This window comes from Ictalurus furcatus, chromosome 25, assembly GCF_023375685.1.
Source record: "Ictalurus furcatus strain D&B chromosome 25, Billie_1.0, whole genome shotgun sequence".
Lineage (NCBI taxonomy): Eukaryota > Metazoa > Chordata > Actinopteri > Siluriformes > Ictaluridae > Ictalurus > Ictalurus furcatus.
The window spans coordinates 3,656,979-3,680,046 of NC_071279.1; the positions used below are offsets into that span (position 1 = coordinate 3,656,979).

Below are 23,068 nucleotides of genomic sequence, written 5' to 3' on the forward strand. Positions count from 1 at the left end.
GTTTGCCTAAAAAAAAAGTTATTATTATGCATGTTGTGCACTCTGCTAGCAGATTTTCATTGAGCATTAGCATTGCTGGGCTGAAATATACGCATTTGTGTTCACATAATGTGTGATGTCAGGACAGCCAAATGAACTGACCCCACAAAGGTCCAGTCTGTTCTTGACCAGAATTATACTCCTTGTGCCAAGTCATAGTGCTGATTATTGGGATATATTGGTTTAGGAAACCATCAAACCATTTTAAGAACCGGTGTGTGATGTTGCTCATTTAGGTACACTTATAGCTCATAGAGACATTTATCACCCACTGTATCAGAAAAACCTGTCAAGTACTGTAGATGCATAATCAGTGACTATATCGCATCTTTGCTCTAATATGCAAGTTGTCATGACCCATCTGGCCCATCTCAACCCTTCTATCAATAGAAAGAGACTACAGGACCACTGCTGACCGGATATTATTTGGGTAGTGGAATATTCTCGGCACAGCATTCACGCCGATGTGCACAGTGGCCCGAATAAGAGCAAACAAACCAAAATGAAACAGCAAATCAGAAACACAACGAAAATTAATACAAATATGAAAACTCCACAGTAAACACAACAACATTAACTCAAAACAGAGAGGGTAGGTCCTTACTGAACGTCCTGATTGGCTACTGTGCGTGTAAGTCTGAGCGACCACTGAAAACGGAGCGTTGAAGGATGTTTACAATAAGAGGAGATATGAATTTAAATAAATCTACTGATGCATTATTTGTGCAGATTTTTAGCGATGGCATGCATCTGATATGCTGGCAACTTTACACAGCATTAATGAGTATTTGAATGCTGAAAACCTGCCGAAGAAAGTATAAAGAAAATAGGATTACTCCTCACTATAATGACATAATTAACTTCACATTAAACCATTTTCAGTAGGCTAACTGGATAACAGACTGAGAAAGTGCAATTCTTTTTCCTTCTACAAGTCATGCACTGTGTCCTATCAGCAATATGCACATGATGGTCCGTAAGGACCTACCCTTTCAGATTTGAGCTCATGTTGACGTGTTTCTCAAATTGCTGGTACTGCTGAGTATGTACTTGCCAATTTTATTTCAGCATCCAAAGCCAAATACAGATCTCAATATAGGCAATGCACACAAGATGAGACCAATGTGTTTTGTTGCCTACCTAGCCCATCCTGGCACTCTACTTATGCTTAGAGCTTCCTTCCTTCCTTCCTTCCTTCCTTCAGCTTCCTCATTGTTGCTGTGGATTGTCTGACATGAATACCCTAAAGACTGCACTTCCCAAAACCCGTTTATGTCCAAGTCTCACACATTATTCAGTGGATAACTTCATGTGCATACTAGATACCTGAAGCTAAAAACTTCTCTGTACTCATAAAAGGCCCCGATGCTCACACTGAAGATCCATTCAACACACTCAGAGCTGTCTGACGTGATAGTATAGAGACATGATTTGTAATGATTTATAATCATACTTCCTGGTGTCACACAGAAAAGGATGGGTTTTCTTTTGAGGCTGGTTACTCTCAAAGTTTCTTCCTCACTGGTTTTGCTACTTGCCCCTGGCACCTCTGGCTTGCTCATTAGCAATCTAACTCTACATCTGGATTTTCTGTAAAGCTGCTTTGTGACAACGTCCATTTTTAAAAGCTCTATATAATTTTTTTGTCGTTAGTGTTAGCATTAACAGTGTAGCTTATACAGTTTGTTGCAACTACAGCGTCAGTTTTAACTGTGATACTAAATTTCACAGAGGTTCTCAGCTTTAGACCGGCAGCATTTTGGTGTCTGAACTGATCTGATATTGCTGGCCCAGAACTAGCTGTGTATGGTGTAAAAGTACGGGGGAAAAAGGTTATGCACTGCAACGAGTATTCTGTCAACTATGAGTGTACCGAGTGTGTGGACAGGTGTGGAATATGTGTAAGGTATTCACTGTGTAGTGCTTTAAAAAAAAAAAAAAAGGAACAAGAGCTCTTAAAGGAAAAGGATCTTTACTCAAGCTACACAAAATAAAACATGGTAAGAAACTGACACATCCACAGATGAGAGTTAGCAAGCTTTGTGCCTATGTTGTGATTTGGTAGATGTGTGTCAGAGTGTAAAACGTGTTTAAAACCAGCTCAATGAGAATTTTATTCAAGACGAAAAAAAATGTGGTGGCTGTCTTCACATGAGTGTGTCTTCACATTCACAAGTTGGTGGTGTTACTCTATGCTGTAGCAAAGACTTGTTATTGTGAAAATAGGTAGTAACTTTAAAACAACCGAACAGATTTATTCCTTCTCATTATTTTCAGTAATCCATTTGTATTTCCCACAATGCTTTGCTCGAGTCAACGTGAAAAGGGAATTTTTAAGTATTATATAGATGCCACTCTGTGCCTGTTAGATTACATACATCGATATGAAATGCCACAGGAGAACGCTAGATGGATGGATGGATGGATGGATGGATGGATGGATAGACTGCAAACCATAATTTCAGGCATGTTGAAGAGACAAGCAAAAAAAAAAAATCAGTTTTCTCTATTTGCCCATTCAAGAGTGTTGTTTTCTGGCTTTGCTCTCTTACCCTGCATTGATTCATGAACAGCCAGCTGGAGAATCCTCACCTTACCATAGGCTTCCGACCCTGGATAGACACACACTAACTGAGATGATAAGGGCTGACCAGAGCGATCAGTGTGAGACACACCATAAAAATTACAGGCGGCAATCAGCTATAGACACGTAATGGTGTCAGACAGCTGACCATGTGTCAGAGCACTTAAAATGAGAATGTGTTTTTAACCTTCATATAAAATGTTATCATTTTCACAACGTGCAACCGAACACGGCATGACATAAAGTTCACGTTCCACACAAATGCTCCCACCATCTCATTTATCAAACATGCCCCATAGGGAGTCTAAAGCAGTTCTATAATTAAGCAGTGATTCATCAAGTTATTCATTGTGGGAAAAACCTCCATGTTATTGTAGATACACTGAACATTTAACGATTCTAAGGACTGTGTGTGTGTGGGTGTGTGTGTGTGGGTGTGGGTTTGTGTGTGTATGTGGGTGTGTGGGTGTGGGTTTGTGGGTTTGTGGGTGTGGGTGTGTGTGTGGGTGGGTGTGGTTGACATGTTTCGACATGTTTATTTTAAAAAAAAACCTAAGAGAGCCAAAAGGTTTCCTTTTTATAAGGGTTTTTGTTGATTTTAAGGTTAGGGTTAGATTTAGGTGTAGCGCCTCACTATTTTTCACGTCATCCTTGCACAGGGCCATGCTAATCTTCTCTGTATGTGCTGTAGCATAGTCATACAATTACATTTTGTGTATTTGCCAATATATTGGGCTTTATGGAATTATTACATATGTAATATGTAACCCCATACTGGGGTTTACAGTGTGTGTGTGTGTGTGTGTGTGTGTGTGTGTGTTTGTTTGTTTGTTTGTGTGTGAGTGAGTGTATCTCTATCCTGAATATAAATGCCTTGTAGGTGATGCAGGAACGCAATATGGCTAGAGATTCATGTCAATCATCACCCACTATCATGCTGTCACAAAAAATATAATACACACGAACACGTACACACACACACACACGCGCACACACACACACACACACACACACACACACACACACACTGTAAATCCCAATATGGGCAAATATATTGGCAATTACACACAATCATATCAAAGCATAATGAAAAGGTGTCACAAAATCTATGATCTATGCACTGAATTCCAAAGAGTCGGACAATTTAGAGGAATGCGCCAAGCAGGGAGGGACACACACACACACAGGGTGTGTGTGCGCGTTTATATTACTGACACACACTACAGTTCCTCTGCATCTCCATGGAAACAGGCTGGAGAACAGCTCATCCTGCCCTGTGCAGCATACTGTCAGAGAGAGAGAGAGAGAGAAAGCGAGGGAGAAAGAGAGGAGGGGGAGAATTAGTGAGAGAAAGAGAAGGAAAGAGAAAGAACGATAGAGAGACAGGAAGAATGAGACAGGGAGCAAGACGGGACGAAGAGAAATAAGCAGATGAAATCCAACCCTGTGGAAATCCGGTAAAATCTATTATTCACAACTTCTCCCACTCCATCTCTTCCTGGCAGACACTCACACAAATGCAGACCAAACTATTTCCAGCATCACCATCGATAGGGTTATTAATTGTCATCAACAGGGACTATAGAATTTTAAAACATGTTAGAGTTAAGAAATTACAATACACACCGACATCCTACAGGCAATTATACCAAATATATCAATATACTAAATTCATTTATTCAGGGTCTCAGTGATGATTAGATGGTCTGGATTTCGAATCCCAGCACTGCAAACACACCGCTTATGGAGTAAAACCGTTCAACATGATTTTGCTGTTGTAAATAAAAATGTTGGAATTGAATGGAGTTTGTTGCAAAGTGTGAGTGTAGCTCCTTCACCTTCACCATGATTGCTACTTACGTGAAATCTTCCCAAACAATACCAACATGTTTTATAATGATATGATGTTAAAAGACATGAAGTGGATATTCAGTACAGTATGCACTGGAAGTATATTAAATAACAAAAACAAAAGTGTCTGAATACTTTTTTACGTAATACACAACATTTGCAGAGAAAACAAACTTTGCCCGAACATGAGGGACGTTTATTTTAGCCTGATCACAAGCGCAGGGAACATGGTCCAGAACATAAGTATCAATACTTTAAATCCTGTCTTTACCTTTTAAAGCTAAATCCTAATATAAAACGATTTACAGTGTTTGAAAATTAAGCAGAACTGAAAGATTATTCCACATTTTATTTCACATATAATTCTTGGTAACCATGCTTACTGAATTTGAATTTGAAGATTTTTCATTTTATGTAAGACTTCAAAATATTGGTATTGGGATTCTAATCTTAGTAGTACTTGGTACTGGATCAAAATCAGTGGTATTGTCTCTCCGTACCACCTTCTATTGTAATTACTGAAAAATCGATAATTACTTTCAGACCAAGCCAATTTAAAAATGCTTCCTTGAGCATGTAGAAGACAACAGTGGACTCTCTTTCAGGCAGCAAGTAATTTATTAATGTCTTAGGTGTTTTTGGATGTATTTTGGACGTTATGGCTTAGTGGTTAACATGTTCGCCTCACACCTCCAGGGTTGGGGGTTCGATTCCCACCGTGGCCCTGTGTGTGCAGAGTCTGCATGTTCTCCCCGTGCTGCGGGGGTTTCCTCCGGGTACTCCGGTTTCCTCCCCCAGTCCAAAGACATGCATGGTAGGCTGATTGGCATGTCCAAAGTGTCTGTAGTGTATGAATGGGTGTGTGAATGTGTATGTGATTGTGCCCTGCGATGGATTGGCACCCTGTCCAGGGTGTACCCCGCCTTGTGCCCAATGCTCTCTAGGTTAGACTCCAGGTTCCCCGTGACCCTGAAAAGGATAAGCGGTATAGAAGATGGATGAATGGATTGTTCTTTTGGGTTTGTTGCTCGCACAGCAAACAGACAGTATTTTTATACAGTTGCAATCAAAATTATTTGCTTGATTTGTTCACTGCAAACAGCTGAAAGTCTGTACATTCTGACAATAAACCTGATTTGCAACGGGGGTTAGAATTTTTGACTGTATTAACTGTTCTCCAACTGGCTGTACCTATATGGCATGCTGCCTACTGAACTTTTAAAGCGTGCATGTTACAACCACGAGTAGTAAGTAACACAGCTAAAATGAACTGGAGTTACACCAGCACTAAGATTTCTCTGCTCATAGATCTGAGTTTACATCCTGTGTAACTAAGTCCAAAGTACAGCTAAATAAATAAATAAATAAATAAATAAATACGCTTTGACAAGCTAGATTTTTTTTACTTTTTGCTCATGCAGACGGTCATAAACAAAGCAGACCAGCCCCAATGGCCTAATGAGATCTGCCTGGCTCCAGTGGTTGAGAACAGTGTAATTTCCTGTGTTCTTCAGGACGCAGCCATTTTCCTGGTCTAAAACAAGTGATTAACACTCATATCTATGCTGAAGTCTTGAAAGATTTTATTTTGAATATTAGATTGCACATTCGTTGCTTTTTCAGCATTTTTCATCACAATTAAATGAAAATATTACAGGAAAATTGAATGGGCACTATAATTAATTTGTTGTTGGTATAATGTGTTCATCTTGAACCACGGGCCCTGTCTTATTCCTGTTTCCAGTGTTTAGTGGCGTAGTGATGGAGATCATATTCATTGGACAGGAAAAAAAAAAAAAAAACTTTCTGGGTCATGTCCTGTTTAAATTCAAATACAGATACTGTCCAAATAGTTGAGGCACTAAACAAATACAGATAAAGATAGTGGCATTGCACTACATGGCTAATTCATAGAATAATGACTGAGACTTTCATGACTTCAGTCCAATGTCATGGAGCAGATAAAACACAAATATGCGATGCACTGGTCTAGGTTCTGCCTAACCTCAGGGGTACACTAGACTGGATTTTAGTGCTGGACTAAGCTATCTCTCATCTGTGTGCTGTTACCAGACTACACTAAGTCTGGTTTCTATGGGTGTAACACACTAAGAAAAACAAACTACAGACCCAGTTTATTTCCATCCAAAGATACTTCCAACACCCTCAGAGCATCGGAAAAGCACTTCAGATGCGTTTTGTAAAAAGGTTGCTTCATGAAGCCAAAGGATCTGAGCTGCTCGCCCACTACTGTGATGGCCAGTAAAAATGTGTGAACGATTGGGGAGCGGCTAGCCAGCATGTCTCACATGATGAAATTACTGCATTTTTAAAAAAAAATTACGCACTAGCTAACCTCTCATGAATCTAGTCAGTAGTGGTATTTTATGTAGCCAACATAGTTAATGTTTATCGTTAGATAATACATAGTTAGCTTCTAATTGCAGTTAGCTAGCCTGAGCAACACTTCACTAGCTACCATAACCAGATGTCAGTTGGCCTACATTTACCTCAAATTAGCTGCAGTTATTGGTGTTTGTTAACATACAAAGTATATATTTGTTGATTATATTTGTTGTTAAAGTTAGACTGTATTCGTTTTAGTTCGGTGTACCTAATAAGCTGGCAGTTGGAATTGCAGCCCAACTTTGATTAGACTGATGAAACATTTATATGTTTACATAAAGATTGTTTTGAGTGCAACCTCAAGAGAACATTACAGTGTGTGTCCTGAATCAACATCACTTAAGTATTTGGGTGGCATTTAATTTTACATTATCTTAAGATAAACACCTTTTCTCTCTCTCTCTTTTAGGAGGTGATAGAGAAGTCTAAAGCAAGTGATAACCCTATAGTCACTGATGCAGTAAATCTCAGGTTCCACCTGTTGAACAGATGGGATATCCTTATTATTTCTTTCTTTTATTTATTTAATACAGGCAAATAATTAGAGCTGCAACAACTAATCGATAAAATTCAAAATAATCGATTATGAAAATCGTTGTCAACGAATCTCATTATGGATTAGTCGGTCTGCACGCAGCACGGGGGAGATTTACTCATTACGTTACTTCTGTTCCGAAAACACGCTTCGGAGAGCAAATACTAAAGTTGTGTCCCAAATGGCATACTGTGCACTTACACTGTGCACTCTGTACACGATTTTAGAAACATAATATCACCTCAAATGGAACACTAGCGGTTTTTTTTACTAGCCGGAAGTATAAGCCGCTTCCTAGTCAGTGGCACATGACGTCATGCGCACGTAATGCGATGCTGCTATCTTTAGCCTAATACTAGACACCGACAATAACTTTCTTCGGTTTACTTTCTGTCAGCGTTACCTTTTATTCCCAACATGACCCCAGTCGCTATCAGACGGAGGCGAAATCATCAAGTGACTGAGGAAGAAAGTGTGAGACCTCCAAGTCCTCTAAGGCAGGGGTGCATTTTATATTAAACACCGCCAAGAAGATCAAACTTTATAAAGCGGAGTTTGTGTAGCACGGACGCATTACAGTGATGCTGTCACGAGTTGCTTAAAAGGTTTAGTTTAATTAAAGTTTATTGTCATTATATGCTGTATCAGTGTAAATTCTGTCGTTTATTATAACGGAAGTGATCTGTTAGTAACGAGCGGTGTAGACACGGTGATACACAGTGGGAGCGCGAGTAAGATCTGTAATGTCAAATTAAAACATGATCAAAAGTAAACACAAATAAAACAATATTCCTGAAGACAGTGAGTAACAGAAACCACAACGTGCAGTGAAAGGGAGTTTTTATTATTCATTTAGGACTGTAGTTTAATTCGGCGCTTTTTCTGCATCCATAAAAAATAATGCATAAATACCATTATATAATATAAACTATATATGTATGTGTGTATATATATATATATATATATATATATATATATATATATACATAGTCGTGTGTGTGTGTGTGTGTGTGTGTGTGTGTATTGGGTTATTTTCTGTTTTGGACAAACACTTGTGTAAAGTTTTAGTCTGAACTTTATATTTGTCACACTCAGTTTGTGGATTTTTAAAAAATGGTACTGAAAGTTTGCCCCTCCCCTATACAATTAATTGAAAAAATAATCTGCCAACTAATCGATTATGAAAATAATCATTAGTTGCAGCCCTACAAATAATACAACATAACCACATGCACCTCTACACACATCAGAATGGTCTGTTATTATAATTCTAATCATATATTCTGCTGTTTATGACATTAAAATTACCGTGGCTCATTAATACTTAATCCTTAATTAATACTTCCCAGACATTTTACATCGGTTCTATTGGACGCCCTCTAAATTATATAGGCTCGGTCTTAAAGACACACCCACCTGCTGGCGATGCCATTCAGAAGATGGAGACACCACCCATGTTTTTTGGGGGTGTCGTAAGATCCAAGAATTTTGGTTGAAGGTGCAGAGCTTTGTATGTGAGGTGTTGAACACTCAGATCTCGTTCTGCCCTAGACTCTGTATTTTGGGAGATGGGGAGGTCACAAAATTGGAGGATAGGTACAAAAAAGATTGGGTTTTGACCAGTGTGATGATAGGTAGGCAGGTTATTTTAAGGGGATGGAAATCAGATGGAGTGCCCTCGTTTCCAGAGTGGTGTGTGGAGATGGGGAGGGTGGCTGCCTTTGAGGAGGGGTCGAGCAGAAGGATGGGAGTTGGGAATTCCTTCAGGAAGAAATGGAGCAGTTATTTGGCGTTTTTGGGGGACTCTCGAGGAGGGGCGGTGGAGAGTATAATTTAGAGTTTAGTCTATGATTATACTTGATTATTGTATTTTCCTTTCTTTTTTTTTACTTGTGTGTATTTTTTTTATTATTATTTTTATTATTATTTTATTTTATTTTTTTGGATATGTGAGTTTATATTCTATTGACCACAGGGGTGTTCGTGGGGGGACCAGGGTGGGCTGGGAGGTTGGTAGGGGGAGGGGTTATAGTGGGGATTTATGTTAAAATAGTTTGATTCATTATATATGTTGTTTGTCTCTTTGTGTTAACTTGTGAATCAATAAAAGTGTTAATTACAAAAAATACTTCACAGACACATTCTGGGGACACCTGAGACTTATATCTTGTAAAAAGGGGCATAATAGGTTCACTTTAACTACTATTCATTGACTATTTTATTCTTAACATAGCCTACATGTTTTTAAACTGAAAGATAACCCTAGAAAATGAAATGATGTAGTGTTTACCTCCGTACTCAGTCATTAAAATAATTTCACAGTTCAGTCAGATGGAGCAGCTTTTCTCTTTCAAGTCAGTGCAGTGGAGCTCTTTAAAGGGAATCAGTGGAATTAATTATTAACTTAACAGCTAACCACATTTTTTAAATTAAGTTGCTCATTCAAGTTTAAATCATAACATGGGACAAGCTGGAGACATAGGACAAGCGTTCCACTTAGTTCCACACAGAGAAACGTTCAAAAGACAAAAGCAATTTTTAGCTTATCATGTTTATCTCATTCATACAACTGAGAACTGTATGAATTTTTATATTGTATGAACACAAAACAGCGACATAACACAATTTTCCTTTTATTTTTCATTCAAGTGACAAACCTGGATCAGCAGGTTAACGAATATCTCAGTTGGGTAATTTAACTAGCTGGCTAGCTTGTTAAAATATACAGTACATATTTTATATTGTGTAATTTAGATCAATAGTTTAGGCTAAGCACTGTGATCATCTTGTTTGCAACTGTCTGATCAAACTGAACTGAAGTTTTGTTCTTGTTGTCCCACAGAAGCCAGTGACCAAACCCTTATAAAATGGCTCCTAGCCATTATAACAGGAGTTCCCAAAAATTTGGGGCAAATGGCCAAAAGTGAACATTTATGAATTTTCTGGGACCCCAAGCCTTGACCACCCTATATTGTTTAAATTCCAGATTTATAAAAAGTCAGGAGTTGTTCTTGAAATGGTGAATGATACATTGGGAAAACACAGGGTGTGTAATAGAAAAATAATCCATGCAGGGGTGTTGTGATACCGCCCCACGTGAAGCAGAAGAGCATGGGCTATACTTGGTACATGACTTTGGGTGCATGTGCAAGCTGCATTGTTCACACACTCAACTGTATACTTCATGTACATCTTGAGCAGGAGCTCGTGACCCTAGATTTATTGACTAATGCTATAGGCTATTATATAGTGAATTTTTAGAGTAACCACACTATAGCCAGTTGAAAGACAACAACATACAGTCATCCGGCATACAGACCAGCAGCAAAATGTAAATAAATAAATAAATAAATAAATAAAAGTTAAAAGTAAACCGTATCTTCAGTTTAAGTCGAGCTAATATTATTACCCAGTGGTGACACGTTTCAGCAAACTTTCCAGCACAACTACACCTCAAAATCCACACAAAATCCTAAATCTAGCCCAAAACATTTGGACACTGGACAAGGGAGACGCGTTTCTTCTTTTCCAGAGCCTTTGTGTGGGGAAACAAATAGGTTACACATTTTTCTGATGTTCAGCCATTATCCACTCCATAATCCCCCGTTCTCTCTGCAATGTATCTTACGCTATAAAATGTTGTGTCTTCATCATAGACTGTCTGCACTTTCATTTTCTAATTCTGTGGGAATTTATTTTATTTAATTCAGATTAACATTATTAGATTAATTATTATTAGATTATTATTAATATTATTATATTAGATTAAGATTATTACAGAGTATGTTTAAACTAGCCCAATTGGTGAATCTGGCAACTGTCCTGTGAGCCTGGTGCAGCACAAATCCTGCCCATATGGATATCTATTTGGACTTGTTGCAGTTCCCATTTTGACTACTAGGTGTAATAACGCTATAGAAGTTAAATGAGGCAGTGCATGCTCTGCCCCAAGATTGCACAACATCTAGAAATGCGTGGTCACTCATCTAGAAATCGTTGGTCACTCAGCAGTAATTAGTAACAGTAATTAGTATAATTAGTATTTTAACAGAGGTTAAAATATATGGAGCTGTTAATGAGGAATTTATCAAGATTAATATTTCTGGATTGGCTGATCATATGTTGGGGCCCCACCTGCCCCTTTGGAAGAGCTGCCACTGATCTGGAGGATTAAAAGTGACATTTACTAGTTGACACATCAGAGCCAAAACATCTCTGTTCATCTGTAAAATGTTTAGTGATTTCATGCACAGTGGTGTTAAACCAACTGATGAGCTCCATAATCATGAGCTCCACCGTCATTATGATTGTTGTCAGGAGTTGTGTCTCAACTCTCATGACTCTTACTTTACATTTAAAAGTATTTGCTAATCTAGAAAGTCCAGAATACTGGTATGCAAAACAGAACTTCTGGTAGGCTACATGACAAGTCTTAAAAGTCAGTCTAGTGCATATGTAAGTATGAGATTCAAGATACAATACTAGTTTGTTTAGCTGAGGTAGATGGATTTTGTTAATGCTGAATGTTTAGGTTTGACTCACATGTTCTTTAAACATGCACTGAGGAATCCAGAAGAGTCAGAGCAACACAATCTATGAGCTATATCAACTCACTTATTTCACGGGTCATAAAATATCAAGCCAGGCCTCTGCAGAGTCGAGCTAAGAGCTGGATCATAACATCACGAAAGCCAGAACAGAAAGTTTAAGGTTAAGCAATTTATGACTGTGTAATTTTATGAAGGATTATTTCATGTGTTTCTTTGAGTATGTGCTCCTGCTAATGAACCAAATTCTTAAGATTGTGTGTAGGGTGTGAGGATGTGCATGAGTCTTTGAGTGGCAAACAGAATATCTGTCTTCAAACCACTGTGGCAAATTACTATAATGGAATTCAAATGCTTATAGTTAGGACCCATACAGACATCATTTTTGGAGTTGCTATTTAACAAAGTAAAACTCCGACTTGCATGTTTCATTGTCGAGACATAAATTGGCCCAAATTTACAACAATCCGATGGTAAAACGAGCACACAAAAATTACACCGGCAGTTTCCTTATGCATGAATTTTATCTTGGGCATATCCGTATGATCAAACTTGCATATGGTCAGAGTGCATGTTAATCTGTTCTAACAACCTGAACATTCTTTATTAATTAAATACCATTAATTAATAATCCAAATCAGTGTTCCTATTAGGAGCATAATGCTGGTGCAGCAGGTCCCCAGTTTGATCCTGAGCACGGGTTGTTGTTTTCATGTTCTTCCTTTGTCTGTGTGGGTTGAAGCTGGGTTTTCTGGTTTCTTCCTGCCTCATAAAAATGCTGGTAGGTTACTTTGCTACTCTAAGGCCCCATCCACACACATATATAGAAAACGTTTTGAAAACGTAGTCACTGAAAATGAAGCTTTACAAATCCGTCCTCCAAGGGGGAGCGATTTTACCAGAGAGTTTAGAAGTATAGAAGATGTGAGTATAACCTTAAGCAATAGTTCCAACTTAATCATCATACAAATTTGTGTTTGTCATTTTCATTTTAGAACTTTTTGCCAACTGGCCTCACCAGTACAAGACAGTATAACAGTATAAAAAAAGAATGAACTTTTGGCTATGTTCAGCGTGTCCCCTTCTCACCCACTCAGTGTGCAGTTCCGTTCTCAAGATGTTTTATATAACAGGATACAACACACTATCACCACCTAACTGGCACCACCTAATTGGCTGTGAGCATTTTCAAAAACGTTTTTGCATTTTAATTCGGATGGATATTTCAAAAAACGCTGTTCATTTGGACTGGACGTTTTTTTTTTTGCAAATGGAGGATGAAAAACTGTTTGCAAAAATATCTGTATACGTGTAGATGGGGTCTAAATTGCCCGTAGGTGTAAATGAGTATGTTAATGTGTGAGTGCATGGTGCTCTGCAAAGAAGTGGTGTCCTATCCGGGTCCTTACATCTAGTGTACCTATGTGACCCTGACCAGGATAAAGTGGGTACTGAAGTTAAATAAATGAAATTACTGTCAATATAATCCAATAATTATAGTAAGTAAAGTAGTATAAACAATAACAATAAAAATCCAATAAGTTTAACAATCACAACTGCTCATGCATGACCCTCATGATTTAGAGTCAACATGTAAATGTGAGTCAGAATGAGCAGCCATAGCTCTTTATCGGTACTTCATTTGAGTAATGGGTGATTTTGCGTACAAGATGTGCTTCTTAGCTTTACTATACAAAATATATACCCGGATATTCAAAGATGCATTGCACATTTTTGGAAGTTTTTACATAATTACGTACAGTGCCCTCCACTTATATTGGCATCCTTGGTCAATTTGAGCAAAGAAGGCAGTGAAAATTTGTCTTTATTGTTTAATATTTTCATCTTTTGTTTAAAAAAAAAATCACAAAAATATAGTCAGAAATATAGGTGCGCAACAATTATTGGCACCCTTTTAGTCATACTTTGTGTGACCTCCCTTTGCAAAGATAACAGCTCTGAGTCCTTCCTATAATGACTGATGAGGTTGGAGAATACATGGCGAGGGATCTGAGGCCGTTCCTCCACACAGAATCTCTCTAGATCCTTCACATTTCGAGGTCCACGATGGTGGACTCTCCTCTTCAGTTCACCCCACAGGTTTTCTATGGGGTTCAGGTTAGGGGACTGGGATGGCCATGGCAGGACCTTGATTTTGTGGTCAGTAAACCATTTTTGTGTTGATTTTGATGTATGTTTTGGATCATTGTCCTGCTGGAAGATCCAACCATGGCCCATGTTAATCTTTCTGGCAGAGGCAGTCAGGTTTTCATTTAATATCTGTTGATATTTGATAGAGTCCATGATGCCATGTATCCTAACAAAATGTCCAGGTCCTCTGGCAGAAAAACAGCCCCAAAACGTTAAAGATCCACCTCCATATTTAACCGTGGGCATGAGGTACTTTTCCATATGGCTACCTCTCTGTTTGCACCAAAACCACCTCGGATGTTTATTGCCAAAAAGCTCTATTTTGGTTTCATCTGACCATAGAACCCGATCCCATTTGAAGTTCCAGTAGTGTCTGGCAAACATGAGTTTGTTTTTGGATGAGAGTAGAGGCTTTTTTCTTGAAACCCTTCCAAACAACTTGTGGTGATGTAGGTGACTTCGGATTGTAGTTTTGGAGACTTTCTGACCCCAAGGCGCAATTAACTTCTACAATTCTCCAGCTGTGATCCTTGGAGATTTTTTGGCCACTCGACCCATCCTCTTCACAGTGCGTTGAGACGATACAGACACACGTCTAATTCCAGGTTGATTCATAACATTTCCAGTTGACTGGAACTTCTTAATTATTGCCCTGATGGTAGAAATGGGCATTTTCAATGCTTGTGCTATTTTCTTATAGACACTTCCCATTTTGTGAAGCTCAACAACCTTTTGCCACACATCACAGATATAGTCCTTGGTCTTACCCATTGTTATGAATGACTAAGGGAATTTGGCCTATGTGTTACCTCATATTTATACCCCTGTGAAACAGGAAGTCATGGTTGAGCAACTTCCTGGTCCTAGTCACCCAGGTGTACTAAAAAAAAAAGTTATATACAAATATATTTTTCTCATATGAATTCATAGGGGTGCCAATAATTGTTGCACATCGATATCTAACAAAGTTTTTTTATAAACCTGTGTTGTGTTAGCAATTGTTTGATATCCATGAGAGCAGAGCATTTTTATGAATTTTGAACAAAATATCAAGAGGTTAACCAATAAAGGTAATTTCTCACAGCCTTCTTTGCTCATATTTACCAAGGGTGACAATATTAGTGGAGGGCACTGTATTCTTTCCTTCATTGATTTGATTTATTTTAAGGTTTTTAAGGTTTCCAAAAGAACAATTTATTGGCATGGAACTCAAGCAGTTGAGCTCAACTTAAATTGATTTTCAAGTCATTTGAAGTAAATTCATTCAGTATTTACTCCCTCCTTTTATTGGCTTACTGTCGCAAAAACACCTGCATAAATTAGCCACATACATATGAACATCCACCCTCGACAAATAAGAGACTATTGGGCAGGAGTTTGTGTCCATGCACCTCAAACTAATGCATCATTTTTTTCGTTCATCTTGTTTTCATGTTTTATGATTGTTTTTCGTGAATTAAGATTCATACGTCACTCTGTGAGCTTAAACCTGTGCTAATTTCTCCATTTCTCTTGAATACAACTGATACGATGTCTTGTGTGATTTCTGGGTCCATTTTAATCTTTACCCCTTTTCTCACTGGACAATGTTTTAAAATAGAGTTAGTGCTTGTATTAAAGAACTACTGTTGACTAGCATACCATAGCCTGCTAAAATATCTGATGCTAGATAGCAAGGCATGTGCTTAGGCTGTACTTAGCGGATTTAAACGTGTAATGTTGAATTTCCGCACATCGGAAACAGAAAGCACTGCTTGGACAGTTATGCACTATTTGTGCAAACCAATTGGCTACAGTTTGATCTAAACTGTATCTTTATGATCTTTTTATGCTATATGATATTGCAATTGATAACAAAAAAGCTGATTTATCAGTTCACATTTTCTATCCCCCCCCCCTTTTTTTTTGCGTATATACAGGGGTGCTTGATTTAAATGATCTGATCTAGACTCTTAAAAAAATCTCTGCCAAGAGATACATATGAAAAAACTGGCAACCATGAAAGCATGAACTCTGTGTAGGTCATTAGTATTTCTCTACTCTGAATGACTTCAACTTTACCTAATATGAATATGGAGAACTTCCCTGCATAAGACTTATGTGAGATATGAATTTGCATTTCTGACTTAAGTCCCCAACTTGTCACGTTGTATTAGGCAGCTGCTGGTTCTCGAAAAACACAAATATACTGTCCCTCATAATCAAAACAGTAAATGCTAGAATGCTACAATGATGAAACTAATTTTAACTTGCATTTGCCAGTGTATTCCTCTGTCCGAACAACAGTTTAGTCGTGCCATGTTCTTTAAACTTCTATAGAACTCTTGCCCGCTGAACAGATTTATATGATCACCTACCCTGAGAAGGGCAAATACAATACACAAACAGAGCAACAACCTTAAAGTGACAACCTTAAAGGGAATGAGAAATTTCATCTCTGGTGAATAAAACACGCTGCCCGAACTTGCTACTTACCTAAGCAACCTTCACTTAAATGAATCACAGTATATCATGTAACTGATTATCGGCAAGTCTCTCTCTCTCTCTCTCTCTCTCTCTCTCACACACACACACACACACACACACACATGCACACACACTGCAGTGGGTTTAATATGTAACAGATAATTTGGGACCTGAATGTTCAATTAAGTAACCAGGATAAATGAAAGACAAAATCACAGTAAATAGAAGACCCCATCTGTCACACTACCTCACAACACACACACACACACACACACATATACATACGTACATACATACATACATACCCACATATGGACAGTGATGGACGCTCCACTGCCGAGCACCGAGGCAGAAAATCTCATCTCTGCACTTCAAGATCTAAGCTTATTGCTAGGCAACCTTTCCTCCTTCATTACTCTCTCTCTCTTTCTCTCTCTCCCTCTCTTTCCATTCATGCCAGTCAAGAGAGCCTCAGTCCCGTATGGATGCGCAACAAGATCACACACTCCGGCCAAGCATGCGCGCGCGCGCGCGCACACACACACACACACACATACACATACACCCACGGAGTGTGAGAGATACCTGTATGTACGTCTCTCTCTCTCTTCCTCTCTCTCTCTCTCTCTCTCTCTCTCTCTCTCTTACACATACACACTGTAATCACATTGAGTACATACTGTTCTCTACATCTTCATACTGCCATTCACCATTTCCTAATTGATACCTGTAACTGCTATCACACACACACACACACACAATCATGCCCTCATGTTCATTACATGTTCTTCACCTACTGCAATTCTCCATTTTCTACAGGTTTCTTAATAGAGCGTTTGATACTCCATCCCTGGCGCTCCAAAAAAAAACATCCGTTTATTTATTTATTTATTCTTATTTTCTTCTTATTGTTATCGTTCACAGAGAAGGTATAATGAGAGGTTTTCTATGGCTGAAAGACACACGACATGATTTGAGAAAATCAGTGCAGGAAAATGAGGTACTCATGAGTACCGGACACTGATGCCCGTGCTCTTACCTGAGAATCCGTGCGTGTGTCGGAGTCATTGGTACACACACATGCGTCTTCTCATCATGACAGCGGAACGGAGGACACACAGATGTAGAAATGAGCCAAATCCAGTTCCATGGGGGAACAAATCTTCCCTGCTCCTCTACCCTTTGGGGTGTTTTTTTTGTTGTTGTTGTTGTTGTTGTTGTTTGTTTTTTTTTTTTTTTGCGTATTCCCCCTTTTTCTCTCTCCCTCTGGTATGTGTGTGAAGCGGAGGACTGGATAGGAGAGGGGACTGGTGTATGGTGTGTATGAGTGTGTGCGTGTGTTTAGTCCTCCACTGCAGCAGAAAGCCTCAGACGCTTTCTGCATGTTCTGCAAAACACGGAGAAGGACTCGGATTCAGGATTCTGCAGCCTCCCTGTTCTCTCTTTCTAACTCTATCTTCTTCTTCTTCTTCTTCTGCTTCTTCTTCTTCTTCTTCTTCACTCACATGTAATATCATGAATTGCATCCGTCTGATTTTGTCCTTGGCTCAGTTGTCAGCTTCACCAGATGAATGGCATGGCCAACAATACAGAGAGAAAAAAAAATCAATCAGACTGAATCTGGATTCCTTCCCTTGACATGAACCCATATTTTTATGTGTAAAAATGTCCCGGTGTAGTTGGGTCATCCTTGGGGAAATGCAGCACTCATGGGACCATAACAAAGATTTTAAAAAATAATAATTAATAAATAAATAAATAAATAAATAAAAATGTAGTGAGGTCCACATTGCAGAAATGTACAGTGCCATCCACTAATTGCACCCTTGGTAAATCTGAGCCATGAAGGCTGTGAAAAATCGTCTTTATTGTTTAACCTTTTGATATTTTGTTTTTAAAAAAAATTCCACAAAAATACTCTGCTCTCATGGATATCAAATAGTTGCAAACACAACACAGGTTTATGCAAAAAAAAATCTTTGTTAAATATATGTTAAATATTATGCATATTTCCATCTCTATGTGTTAAATATATCATTTAGCAGGTCATATTTCTTCAAGTTACAGATGTAGCCTTTAAGAATGCGCGTTTGGTTTTTTTTTCACGCGGTATCACACGATTGGTCACGTGCCATCACCCGGTATACTGCAGGCAAAGTTCTAAAGAATTTAAATTCATTTGTTGTACTTCACACAATAACCACCAGGTGGTGCATGGAACAACGTGCCGTAGCTGAACACAATACAATAAAAATGGAATGTGTGGTCTAATGGTTCTCATAAAAATATTATGTTTCTCATCTCATCTATCAGAACTTATGATAAACTTCATTTAAACAAGTTTTTTAATTACAAGATTACGTAAAATATAAAGTGAATGTGATGGAGCGTAATAATTGTTGGACTTATACGAATGAATGACAATAACTTGCTAATAGTCCATCACCTGAATCTTTCTAATTGGCATGGGCCTCCAGTCACTGTTGTTCACACGGAATTCATTCAGTGTTACCTCTGTGAACTTTCTACGGTGAAAAAAAAGCTAGAGCTGAGGCTCGAACCCAGTTGTTGACATAGTGAGCCTGTATGTTACCGCTGCACTATCACGCACATGTACAACATCACAAAGTTGGCGATTCAACATCAAGATGTTGTTCTCACCCATGTAAGGAGCTTGGGGCTCATGTTGAACCTCAGGGAAAGATGCTTCTCCCGTCAGAGGATTACTTTTCTAGTTGTTATGTAGGATTCGAATACAATGAGGGAGTGTCTATCCCCAACACGCATAGGGTCCGTCCTATCAACAATGAGCAAGATAAAGTTAGGTCTGGGCTCTATGGAGACTGTTGGGGCTTATGGCAACAGCAGCCAATGACATACCGTTGAGCCTATTGCACATGAGACCATTCTGTGGGGGCTGAAAGTCCTATGTTTCATCAGAGGACCAAACCCGTGAGAGTAAACACTGTCATGCGGCAAGGCTGACATGCTTTGAGAACTTGGAGGTGTCCCCGGTTTCTAGCCTCGGGTCACACTCTAGGGGCATTTCTTTATTACAAGATGGTAATGGCAGACACCTCCCCCATGGGCTGGAGCACGGTCTTAGACAGCCGTCCAGCTCACTGTCTCTGGAGCGGCCCTCATCTAGTGTGGCATATAAATCACCTAGAAATGTGGGCCGTATTCCTAGTACTGAAATTCATCTCCTAATTTGAGAGGCCACCATCTGTTAGTTATGACAGACAATACAGAGGTGGTCTCATATATCAACCATCAGGGAGGGTTATGTTTGCGCCCAATGTTCAGGCGGGCTCAACTAACTGTTGTGTCAGTGAGTGCAATGTGCATTCTGGGCAACTGGAATGTGGCGGCAGACATCCTGTCAAGGCAGGGGCTGAGGTCTGGGGATTGTAGGCTCCATCCACAAGAGGTGGGGTCCATATCATGGAGATTCAGGTGAGCGGATGAGGATGTATTCATCTTCAAGGAGACAACACACTGCCCACTGTGGTTCACCATCACTTCTCCCGCACCAATGAAAAAAGGTCAGGGCTAGACTCCATGGTACACACATGGCCGAGGTCACGTCTGTACGCCTTTCCCCCAGTCACTCTGCTTCCACAGGCTCTAGCAAGAGTTTGCCAAGACCATCTACATCTGCTGCTAGTAGTAGTAGTAGCACCTTATTGGCCAGCTTGAATATAGTTCTTGGAGATAATATCTCTGCTGGATGGCACTCCCTCAAGTCAAGTCAGAGGGTTGATTTATCACCCTTTGCCAGAACTATGGAAACTATGAGGCCCCTGAGGGGCACCAGCTCATAGATACCAGTCTCTCAACCGAGGTTGTTGAGACCATGTTAAATGCTAGAGCACCATCCACAAGAAAATTGTATGCATTCAAATGGCAAATTTTTGTATTGTGGTATGAGGAACGTCAGTTAGACCCAGTATACTGCACAATAGCTGCAGTCCTGGAATTCTTACAGGAACGTTTCTCAGCAGGGTTAGCTCCTTCTACAATTAGTAGTGTACGTGGCCGCCATTTCGGCCAACTATGCCCCTATAGATGGAGCCTCTGTGGGGCAACATCCTCTAACTTCAAGGTTCATGCATGGCGTCAGACGGCTGAGGCCCATCTGCAAACCATGCATTCTTGGGACCTTTCTGTGGTCCTGGAAGGTCTGTCACGTGCCCCATTTGAGCCCTTAGAGTGGATCTACTGTCTCAAGCCGGAGGGCTGATTTATCACTCTCGGCCAGAACTATGGAAACTGTGTGTCTGACCCCTAAGGGGCACCAGCTCATAGATTCTGGTCTCACAACTGAGATTGTAGAGACCATGTTAAATGCGAGAGCACCATCCACAAGGAAATTGTATGCACTCAAGTGGCGGCTTTTTGTCTTGTGGTGTGAGGAACGTCAGCTAGACCCAGTGAACTGCGCAATAGCTACAGTCCTGGAGTTCTTACAAGAACGTTTCTCAGCGGGGTGGGCTCCTTCTACAATCAGGGTTTACGTGACCGCCATTTCGGCCAGCGACGCCCCTGTTGATGGAGCCTCTGTGGGGCAACATTCTCTAACTTCGAGGTTCATGCATGGTGTCAAGCAGCTGAGGCCCATCTGCAGGCTGCGCATACCTTCCTGGAACCTTTCTGTGGTCCTGGAAGGTCTGTCAGGGATCCCATTTGAGCCCTTAGAGTCAGCCTCTGAGAAGCTTCTGACTCTAAAGGTAGCTCTTCTGCTGGCCCTGACATCTATCAAGCGAGTAGGAGATCTACAAGCTCTCTCTGTTGCCCCTTCCTGCCTTGACTTTGCCCCTGGATTAGCCAAGGCCTCCCTGTATCCTAGGCCGGATTATATTCCTAAAGTGCCTACATCAGCTGCCCACCCTGTGGTGTTGCAAGCTTTCTGCCCTCCTCCATTCCCCACACCGGAACAAGAGAGAATGCACCTGCTGTGTCCAGTAAGGGCTCTCTGTACTTATGCTCCCGCCAGTGGAGTAAGTTGGAGCGGCTGCTGGTCTGCTTTGGCAGCAACAGTAGAGGTGATGCTGTGTCAAAGCAGTGCATCTCTAATTGGATAGTGTAAGCAATCTCTATTGCTTATGAGGCGCGCGGTCTCGCTACACCTCTGGGCTTAAGGGCTCATTCCACTAGGGCGGTCGCCTCCACGAAGGCTTTGTCCAAAGGGGTATACTTACAGGATGTGTGTGCTGCTGCAGGGTGGTCTGCGCCACACAGATTTATTCGTTATTACAGCCTGGATATTCATTCCACCCCGGGCTCGAGTGTCTTGCAGTGACCCTCGGGCTTGGGTCTTTTTGAACAGGCCGTACCCTCGGTATGACGGAGTGGGTATTCTCGTTCTCACAGTGTTATGCTAAACGCAACATCGAAGTGCCCTTTGAAAAGGAACGTCTAGGTTACGCATGTAACCCTGTTCCCTGAGAAGAGAACGAGACGTTGCGCAGCTTTGTCATACCAGGGCACGCCTGTGAATTGCGTCATCGCTTCAGATAATAGAGGCTGATGGCGCGGTTCACAGGTGCCATATTTATATCACGTGACGCGCTTAATTGCCACGTCACCTGATCATGGCAGGCCTATAAATAGGCATGATTTTACACAAGCTACAGATGCCGGTCACGCACGAGAGGCGCTCCCAATAGTGTTATGCTAAACGCAACGTCTCATTCCCTTCTCAGGGAACAGGGTAACCCAGACGTTTCCTTTAAACAGTGGTTTTTGTTTGTTGTTTTGGCCTTGGTCCACCCTGAACTCCCTGGTTTATCTTTGGTGTACAGCAAAATGTATATACCCTGTAAATACCACAATATATATCACCCTTTTTGAGCTACTCCTATGTGTCCCATTCCTGTCTACTTCGAACACCACATACTTATTCACTACACCTTACATTACCCCGTGCCTTTATTTACACTCTGCAACCTAAATCTAGACTGGGTCATAACAACCCACACTGGCCCTTTGCAGATAAGATTGGACACCCCTGGTCTAGTCCATGTGGATGTCATTCAAGTCTAATCCAGTCCTTGTTTTCTCTGTCTCCCTGGGCCTCATTCAGGTGTACTATGTCATCCGAAACCTGACAGTGTTTTTTTGTGAATTTTATGAAGTTTTGAACTGTTGGTTGTGGACTTTGTGCTGTGGAATTAGTACCACTGGGAGTAGGGTGTGGCTATGCAAAGCTGCACAAAATATGCAATAAATTATGTATTGTTTATTAATTTATTGTTGAATAACCCAAACATTTCACATACTATCGGTGCATTTTGCTTTATTAAGAATGTTGTTATTAACCAAACTCCAACAACATAACGGCAGATCCTCGAAGCACAGTGAGGTCATTCAGCTGAGCGCAGTCATCATTAATTGACGTTGCTTTGAAGTGACACTTGAGAGAGCAAGGATATTCCATTTGACTTGTTTCGATTCCTCACACCTCGCAACTCATCCTTGCATCCTTCT

At 40.1% G+C, this 23,068-nt stretch overlaps 1 pseudogene; it reads right to left on the reverse strand.

Annotated features, from left to right (window-relative positions):
* Positions 1 to 3,237: 3,237 nt before the first annotated feature.
* Positions 3,238 to 3,333, reverse strand: LOC128601635 (uncharacterized; annotated as a pseudogene).
* Positions 3,334 to 23,068: the final 19,735 nt, after the last annotated feature.